We start from the raw sequence: 9,206 nt of genomic DNA on the forward strand, positions 1-9,206 counted from the left end.
CGACAGCTTGAGACTCTGTCTCAAAAAGAAAACCAAAACCAAAACCTTTATAACAACAACAACAAAATCCTGGTACTCTGGGAGGCCAAGGTGGGTGGATCTCCAGAGCTCAGGAGTTCGAGACCAGCCTGAGTAAGAGTGAGACCCCATGTCTACTGAAATAGAAAAATAGCAAGGCGTTGTGGCAGGTGCCTGTAGTCACAGCTACTTGGGAGACTGAGGTAAGAGAATCTCTTGAGCCCAAGAGTTTGAGGTTGCTGTGAGCTATGATGCCACAGTACTCTACCCAGGGTGAGAGAGTGAGATTCTATTAAAAAAAAAAAATTATTGATGCCCTAACATTTAAGTTCTGTGCAAAACAAATGCCAACAACTGGTCACACTGTTGATGGTGACTCTTTACCCATGATGAGAAAGCAGTGCTGGGGGCCATGGCCCCTAGTGGAGGATCAAAGGTCACTGGTCACATTTCCAACTTTGACTGACTCCAGCTGGCCTGAAAATGCTGTTGCAATGAACCTCTAGCCTCAACACAGCCACCCTTGGGCTGGACTAAAGGAAGACCTCAGAGGAGATTGTGAGAAAGAGAGACAGGGAGGCAAGAGATGAGTTAGGGAAGAAACGGGCGTGCTCTGGGGAGCCATGAGCTTTGCCTGGGCTCAAGTCTTTAATCTGAATTCCAAAAGTAGATCACTGGCTTCCAAGAGATACGTTCTCCAGATCAGGAATGTCTTAGAAACCTCCAGGTATCATCTGGGATGTGGAAGCTGCATTCTCTGAGGGAGTAAGGTGCTAGCTTCCTTCTTTTGATTAGTGTCTGTATTGTTCACATTTTTACAAAGAACCTTGCTCTTGCTTAGTCAGTGCCACTGTCTCTGCTCACACTGACAGGAAAGATCTTTGTGCTGCATGTTGGATATGGCTCTCATTCATTTTTGCTTTGAGCCCATGTTTGTTGGATACACCTGTGATAGCTCTGTGCCTCAATGCTGTCTAGTCTCATCCAAGGGCAGAAGCTGGAGGCTCTCCATTCTAGGCAACCATAGGCTCTCTGGGTACCAACAACCTCACCTATGACTAATGGAGGAGGGAGTCCTGTGGATGTCTTAGGTCTTTAACATTTTTTTTTTTTTGAAACAGAGCCTCAAGCTGTCACCCTGGGTAGAGTGCCGTGGCATCACAGATCACAGCAACCTCCAACTCCTGGGTTTAAGCTATTCTCTTGCCTCAGCCTCCCAAGTAGCTGGGACTATAGGCACCCACCACAATGCCCGGCTATTTTTTTTTTTTTTTTTTTGAGACAGAGCCTCAAGCTGTCACCCTGGGTAGAGTGCTGTGGCATCACAGCTCACAGCAACCTCCAACTCATGGGCTCAAGTGATTCTCCTGCCTCTGCCTCCCAAGTAGCTAGGACTACAGGCACCTGCCACAACACCTGGCTATTTTTTGGTTGCAGCCGTAATGGTTGTTTGGTGGGCCCGGGCTGGATTTGAACCCGCCAGCTCAGGTGTATGTGGCTGGCGCCTTAGCTGCTTGAGCCACAGGTGCCCAGCCAATGTCTTAGGTCTTTGCAAAGAGAGTGAGTATACACACAGGCAGTTTGAATTGGGGTTCTGGGGGCATGAGCAGATGTTGTGACTTGTGGATTACATGTAAGCAGCTTTGAGGGATGTGTAGCAACATCACCACAAACAGAATAGCTTGAAACTGTAAGTCTGGGTACAGCTTAGCCGGGTCCTCTTATGGACCCTAATGGTCTCCAGGGCTATAATCAAGGTGTTGGGGCTGTAGTCTTATCAGGGGCTCCACTGGGGAAAGATCTGTTCTCAAGCTCAGTCAGGTTTTTGGCAGAATTCAGTTCCTTATGGTTATAGACTGAGGACTTCAGTTTCTTTCTTTCTTTCTTTCTTTCTTTCTTTCTTTCTTTCTTTCTTTCTTTCTTTCTTTCTTTCTTTCTTTCTTTCTTTCTTTCTTTCTTTCTTTCTTTCTTTCTTTCTTTCTTTCTTTCTTTCTTTCTTTCTTTCTTTCTTTCTTTCTTTCTTTCTTTCTTTCTTTCTTTCTTTCTTTCTTTCTTTCTTTCTTTCGTCTTTCTCTCTCTCTCTCTTTCTTTCTTTCTTTTTCTTTCTTTCTTGACAAAGTCTTACCTTACCCTTGGTAGAGTTCTGTGGTGTCATAGCTCGCAGCAACCTCAAACTCTTGGGCTCAGGAGACCCTCTTGCCTTAGCCTCCAAGCACCTAGGACTACAGGTACCTGTCACAACTCCTGGCAATTTTTAGAGATAGGGTCTTGTTCTTTTTTTTTTTGTAGAGACAGAGTTTCACTTTATTGCCCTCGGTAGAGTGCCGTGGCGTCACACTGCTCACAGCAACCTCCAACTCCTGGGCTTAGGCAATTCTCCTGCCTCAGCCTCCCGAGTAGCTGGGACTACAGGTGCCTGCCACAACGCCCGGCTATTTTTTGGTTGCAGTTTGGCCGGGGCCTGGTTTGAACCCACCACCCTCGGTATATGGGGCCGGTGCCCTGCTCACTGAGCCACAGGCGCCGCCCTAGGGTCTTGTTCTTGCTCAAGTTTGTCTCCTGGCAATTTTTAGAGATAGGGTCTTGCTCTTGCTCAGGTAGGTCTCAAACTCCTGAGCTCAAGCAATCCACCTGCCTCTGCCTTCCAGAGTGCTAAGATTACAGGCATGAGCCACAGCGCTTAGCCTAGGACTTTAGTTTCTTGCAAGCTGTTGGTCAGAGGCCAGCCTTGGCTTCTAGAGGTCACTCACAGTGTCTGGATATGTGAAATTCCCCAAATGTATATTTGTTTCCTTGAAACCAGGGAGGGAGAGACAAGACTCCAGCAAGGGGGCCACTAGAACGTAATGTAATGTGATCACAAACACATACTCACATCCACGCCGTCACCTCTGCCATATGCTATTGGCTAGAAGCATGTCACAGGCCTTGTTTACATAAGGCGGTCACAGAAGGATGAGAACACTAAGGAGTGGAGATCACAGGGCTACCTCAGAGTCTGTCCTTCACAGGAGGCCTCACCAGAGGTGCCGTGAAGAACAGTCTCCCCAACTTCTCAGCCTAAAAAACACAAGATGGTCTGCAACCATTGGCATGACCTGGAGCTAGTAACAGACGGTTCTCCTGGAAGAGTTCCCTCATCTCTCCCCAGTTCTAGCTCTCCTTTCTCCCAGCCACATCAATCCCATGTGGTGTCCCCATGGTGGAGTAGTCTGGGTCTTCCTCTGGTCTCTTCCTAGCCTACTCTTCTGACCTCATATTAGTCAGGGTCCAATCAGGGAAAAGAAAAGTACACCTAGGGCGGCAGCTCACACCCGTAATCCCAGCACTCTGGGAAGCGGAGGTGGTGTATTGCCTGAGCTCGGGAGTTTAAGATCAGCTTCAGCAAGAGCGAGATCCCATTCGAGCACCTGTAGTCCCAGCTACTTGGGAGGCTGAGGCAAGAGGATCTCTTGAACCCAAGAGTTGAGGTTGCTGTGAGCTGTGACTCCAGGGCACTCTACCTGTGGTGACAGAGTGAGACTCTGTCTCAAAAAAAGAAGAAAGCCACACCAGAAGTCTCCTTTTTTCTCTTGAAAGTCTTTATCGGTCTCTAAGTATAATCAAATCTTCATAAGACATTTTCTGCTTCCAAAGATCTAGCTAAAACATATATCCTGAGACACTGATAAGAAATTGTGGACACAGAATCAGCTATGAATTGACACTAATCCTGAGGGCCAACAATGCTACTGTGGCTTCCCCCCTCAAACCAGGCACTTACCGTGGTCAGGTGACAGATGACATTGTGCCACTGACTTGGCAGGTGCCTTGAGCCGAACTGGTCCACAGAAAGTTGTTTGTCATATCCCCAGTGCCTGATGTATATTGAAATAGACATACTCAGAAACTGGCAGGATTCCACAGTGACTCCTTGAGCAAAGAGAGGAGGGTCACAAACTCTTATCAATTAATTTAAGCAGGTTTATTCTGATCTAAGCACATGCGACCAGGACCGGGAGAGCCGTGCCCAAGAAGCCTTGAGTGAGCGGTCCCACCATGGTTGGGTTACACTTTGGTTTATACATTTCGGGGAGATAGAAATTATATGTAAAGTTGTAAATCAATATGTGGAAGACAGGATGTCTCTTTGGTCCAAAAAAGCAGGATATTGCCTGTTATGAATCTGACAAAGGGTTGATAATTAGAATCTACAGAAAACTCAACAACAAACAAAGATCATGATATTGTCAACCAGAAATAATAAAAAGGATCTGGGCTCGGCACCTGTGGCTCAAGCAGCTAAGGCGCCAGCCACATACACCTGAGCTGGCGGGTTCAAATCCAGCCCGGGCCCACCAAACAGCAATGATGGCTGCAACCAAAAAATAGCCAGGCTTTGTGGTGGGTGCCTGTAGTCCCAGCTACTGGAGGAGGCTGAGGCAAGAGAATTTCTTGAGCCCAAGAGTTTGAGGTTGCTGTGAGCTATTACGCCACGGCACTCTGCCAAGGGTGGCAAAGTGAGACTCTGTCTCAATTAAAAAAAAAAAAAAAAAAAAAGAATGCCTGCCTAGGATGGGTCATGAGGACCCTGCCTCACCTGGTCACACTTGAGGCAAATGCTGAAGGAAGCGAGTCTGTGTGGTACTCAAACATCTTAGAGGAAGAGTGGTCTGGAGCGTTTGTGTGTTTAGAGCGAGGAGGCCAGTGTGGCTGGGACAGGGAGAGTGGGGGGGGGCAGGTGGGGGCGGGGAGCAGATGGCATCAGAGAGGCCATGGGGTGGGGAACTTGAGAATGTTCTAAGGTCTTTGGGCTTTGTTCAAGTGAGCTGGGAGGTCACTTCCCAGGCCTTGCCTTTGCATGGAGGAATCTGTTTGTACAATACCGAACTGAACTTACTAATTCAGGCCCAGCCCTGGGGGGTAACATAGCTGATACATTAATTTTTGAGGGAAGTTCCTGGCTGCCAGATTCCAGTTTTACCTTTTCCATCCTCAGGAATCTAGCACTGCTATGGGCTTACCTGTGGCCTCTGCTGGCCTTTGTCACATTTAGAGACTGCCCTGCTGTGTCCCTGCCAAGCTCATAGCCCAGATCAAGAAACCAGGGTAAAGGATGCCTAGGCTTTGCAGACCACATTGTATGGTAATTTCCATAAACAACTTTCTTTAATTTACCTAGAAACCCCTTGGGGTACATTTCATTATTCCCACTTTATTGGCAAAATAACTGAGGGGAGAGGTGAACAGGGGAGGAGGGGTGTGAGCCAGTTACCTAAAGCCACACAGCTTTAGGCAAAAGTGGGCGTTGATTAGAGGAAGGGGCCCAAGGCTGGGGCAAGTTCTGGGCCAGCCTTTCAGCTTTGCTGTGGACTAAGGAGGAGGGAAGGGGTCCGTGAACTCAGACTGTGATCCTGGCTCTCCAAATAGTGGCTTTCTGCAAATGTTTGTTGAAAGAATGGGTAGAGGAATAAAAGAAGACACCAGATAAAATACCTTGCAAGTGAGCTACTGGCTGGTCAGAGTCAAGAGCCACCATAGACTCAAAACTAACTGGGCCAGGCATGTTTTGCACAGAGGCCGAGAAGAAATTCTGTCCCATGAGAAGGAATCACTTTCTCTTAGAGCTTTGTCGGAAACTTCTGATAATCCCCTGCTACAGAGGAAAACCACCTTGGAGTTTGTGTAAAATCCTCACCCGCCCTAGGCGGCAAGTCTGGGCGCTGCAGGCTGGGGGAAAAGACTTGCTCAGTTGTGAAACCAGCAATCAATCCATTCTTTTCTCTGTCTCCTTCCATTTTTCAGACGTGTCATGTTTTTGAGAAGCAGGGAGTTTGCTCCCTGCTCAGGTTTGTTTGTATTTTACATGACAGATGAAAATAAAGAAAGACCCTAAGCTTGTGGTGATCGACTTTATGTTTTGGGACAACAGGTGTCAGGCTGTTCCAGCCCAAGGCAGTGTTCTGCAACCCCCAGGGCATCATTTTCAACCAGGGAGAAGGTGGGGGTGTTTGGGAGCCCGGGTAAGGGGCTTCCTTGTGGCTTCCTAAAAGATGGCCCTCCTTTGCCGGCATGTGGTGGACACTGGACAGCATTTGTCAGACACATGACTAAGCAAATGAATGAACTGGGTCTTCTCCCAGGCTATCCTCTCTACTGTCCAGGGAGTAAATTTCAGTCATGACTTCATGGAACCAGGCCATCTAGAATTGTTCATTGTCAGGTGCAAAATTCCTCACCTGCAATTTCGATATCCAGATGGCTGGGAAAATGAAGAATTCTTTCATAACTTGTTTGGCTGCCAAATCTGACTTGAGTTCATATGTGGGCTCATTCAGATTTAAATTGGAATGAAGTGGGCAGTGCCTGTGGCTCAGCGGGTAGAGCGCCAGCCCCATATACTGAGAGTGGGGGGTTCAAACCCAGCCCGGCCAAACTGCAACAAAAAAATAGCCAGGCGTTGTGGCGGGCGCCTGTAGTCCCAGCTACTTGGGAGGCTGAGGCAAGAGAATTGCCTAAGCCCAGGAGTTAGAGGTTGCTGTGAGCCGTGTGATGCCACAGCACTCTACCAAGGGCGACGAAGTGAGACTCTGTTTCTACAAAAAATAAAATAAAATAAAATACATTGGAATGAAGGTATGGTATTTATTTATTCCTCTCTCTTTGCCTTCATTTATTCCACTTATGTGAATGTTCATAAATTTGTTACAGAACTGTTAGTGTGTGCAATCATAGAATACTTCCAAGTGTCCTGATGGGGTGATGTGCACTAAATAGTTTATGCACCCCATTATTGTTTCATAGCTATTAAACAATCAAAACCACAGAGGAATCACAACGAGATAGCACTGTGATCAGGACGGCTAAAATAAAAAATGTGGTAGAACTTCCATAGTTGACTGCCTTCCTACATTGACCACCTCCTTCAATTGATCTAATTTTCATAGACCGGACATGTACCATATGTACATATCAATATAGTAGGCCTCGTTCCTTATGTTGACCACCTCCTCCAATTGACCTAATTTTCTTTTTTTTCCTTTTTTTTTTTTTTTTTTTGAGATAGAGTCTTACTTTGTTGCCCTCAGTAGAGTGCCATGGTGTCACAGCTCACAGCAACCTCAAACTTTTGGGCTCAAGTGATTCTCTTGCCTCAGCCTCCCAAGTAGCTGGGACTACAGATGCCTGCCACAACAGCTGGCTATTTTTTTTTTGAGACAGAGCCTCAAGCCCTAGCTTGGGTAGAGTGCCATAGCATCACAGCTCACAGCAACCTCCAACTCCTGGGCTTAGGCAATTCTCTTGCCTCAGCCTCCCAAGTAGCTGGGACTACAGGCACCCACCAGAACGCCTGGCTATTTTTTGTTTGTAGTTGTCATTGTTGTTTGGCAGGCCTGGGCTGGAGTCGAACCCACCAGCTCTGGTGTATGTGACTGGTGCCTTAGCCGCTTGAGCTACAGGCACTGAGCCAAGCTGGCTATTTTTTTTAAAGACGAGGTCTCGCTCTGGTTCAGGCTGGCCTCCCAGAATCCTAGGATTACAGATGTGAGCCACCATGCCTGGCCTAAATTGACCTAATGTTCATAGACTGGACATGCACCATGTGTACATATCAGTACAGGAGGCCTTGTTCCTTATCTTGACCACCTCCTTCAGTTGACCTAATTTTCTTTTCTTTCTTTTTTTTTTTGAGACAGAGTCTCACTATGTTGTCCTCGGTAGAGTGCCGTAGTGTCACAGCTCACAGCAACCTCAAACTCTTGGGCTTAAGCGATTCGCTTGCCTCAGCCTCCCAAGTAGCTTGGACTACAGGCGCCCACCACAATACCCAGCTATTTTTTTTGTTGCAGTTGTCATTGTTGTTTGGCAAGCCTGGACCGGGTTCGAACCTGCCAGCTCTGATGTATGTGGCCGACGCCCTAGCTGCTGAGATACAGGCGCCAAGCCTTGACCCAATTTTCATAGAGCAGACAAGCACCAAATATACTCAGTGAATGTTCCTTATGTTGACCACTTCTGTGTGTTGGCCAGTTTGTTACAGTCCCTTGGATGGTCAACATACAGAGTTTCCGCTGTAGTGATAGTGAAATTGCCCTTTACATGTCAATATAGGGGTGTAAGGCAGGAACTGTGGTAAGGGACTAAAACTATGCAAAGGCACAGGCCTAGTAAAAAAGAATGATAATAATCAGCCCCTCTCCCCTCCATTGGCTTGATAATAACCAGCCACCATCCCCCAGTTTGTTCCCCATAATTGCTACTCTGGAGTCAGGTAAGCTGGTGGTCATGATTCTTAACTTTCTCTGTAGATAACGTCACCTTTTTGAAACCTAAAAGTAGTTTCTGAGAACTCTTCCAGGTCCTGCATCTCAGTGGAATGGCTTGTTGTACTCATTTGCTACCTGTAAGAAAAACTCGGACCCCACTTCAGGTATAAATCAGATGGTGATTTATTATACCTGCGCAGGCGGGTTGCTGCCCCAAAGGGCAAATGGCCCCGAAATGAGGAGCAGGCTGATTTTTATACCATTTTTGTGCGGTGTTGGCAAGCAAGTGAGCACAGAAGTAGAACATGGCGGTCAGGGGGTTACATAGTGGCAGTTGGCATGGGGACAAACTTAGGAGACTCAGTAGCTTGGGAAACCCTGCTTGAGTAAGTTTTCACTATTGTTTTACCTGTGGCTAGGAGTTTTTGAGAACTCAGGGAACTTCCTTATCCTATTCTGAAACCTGTTTCCAGATTTTGCCCGGGGTGGGGGGAGGTGGTTGAGATGTGTGGGGACTCAGGTTGAGACAGTTAGGGGCCTTTAGGGATCTTTCTGCTGTGTCAGTTTTATAGGCTGACCTACCCAGACCAGTGGCCCACAGTGAGGAACTGACTCAGTCTGTCTTGTGATCCCCACCCCAAGAACCAACTCCGTAGAGAAGACAATTTCTACACCCTTACGATTCTGCCCTGAACCCAGCCAATTAGCAGACGCAATTGCCTAGACTTTTGCACACCAAACTTCCTATCAGGCCCCAGAAGAGTGGACCAGGTGCCAGTCCTTCCCGAGGGGAGGACTCTGAAGATGTCTGTAGTGATAGTCAGCAATGAGGTAGGTAGAACTTTTTCTAGGATGAGTTTGCAAACTTAATTGTCCAACTTTGTATAGCAAACATCCTTGGGTGGGTGCCTAGGAGAGAATGAAGAGAAATGATGAAAAGGA

Source organism: Nycticebus coucang, chromosome 22 (assembly GCF_027406575.1).
Source record: "Nycticebus coucang isolate mNycCou1 chromosome 22, mNycCou1.pri, whole genome shotgun sequence".
Taxonomy (NCBI): Eukaryota; Metazoa; Chordata; class Mammalia; order Primates; family Lorisidae; genus Nycticebus; species Nycticebus coucang.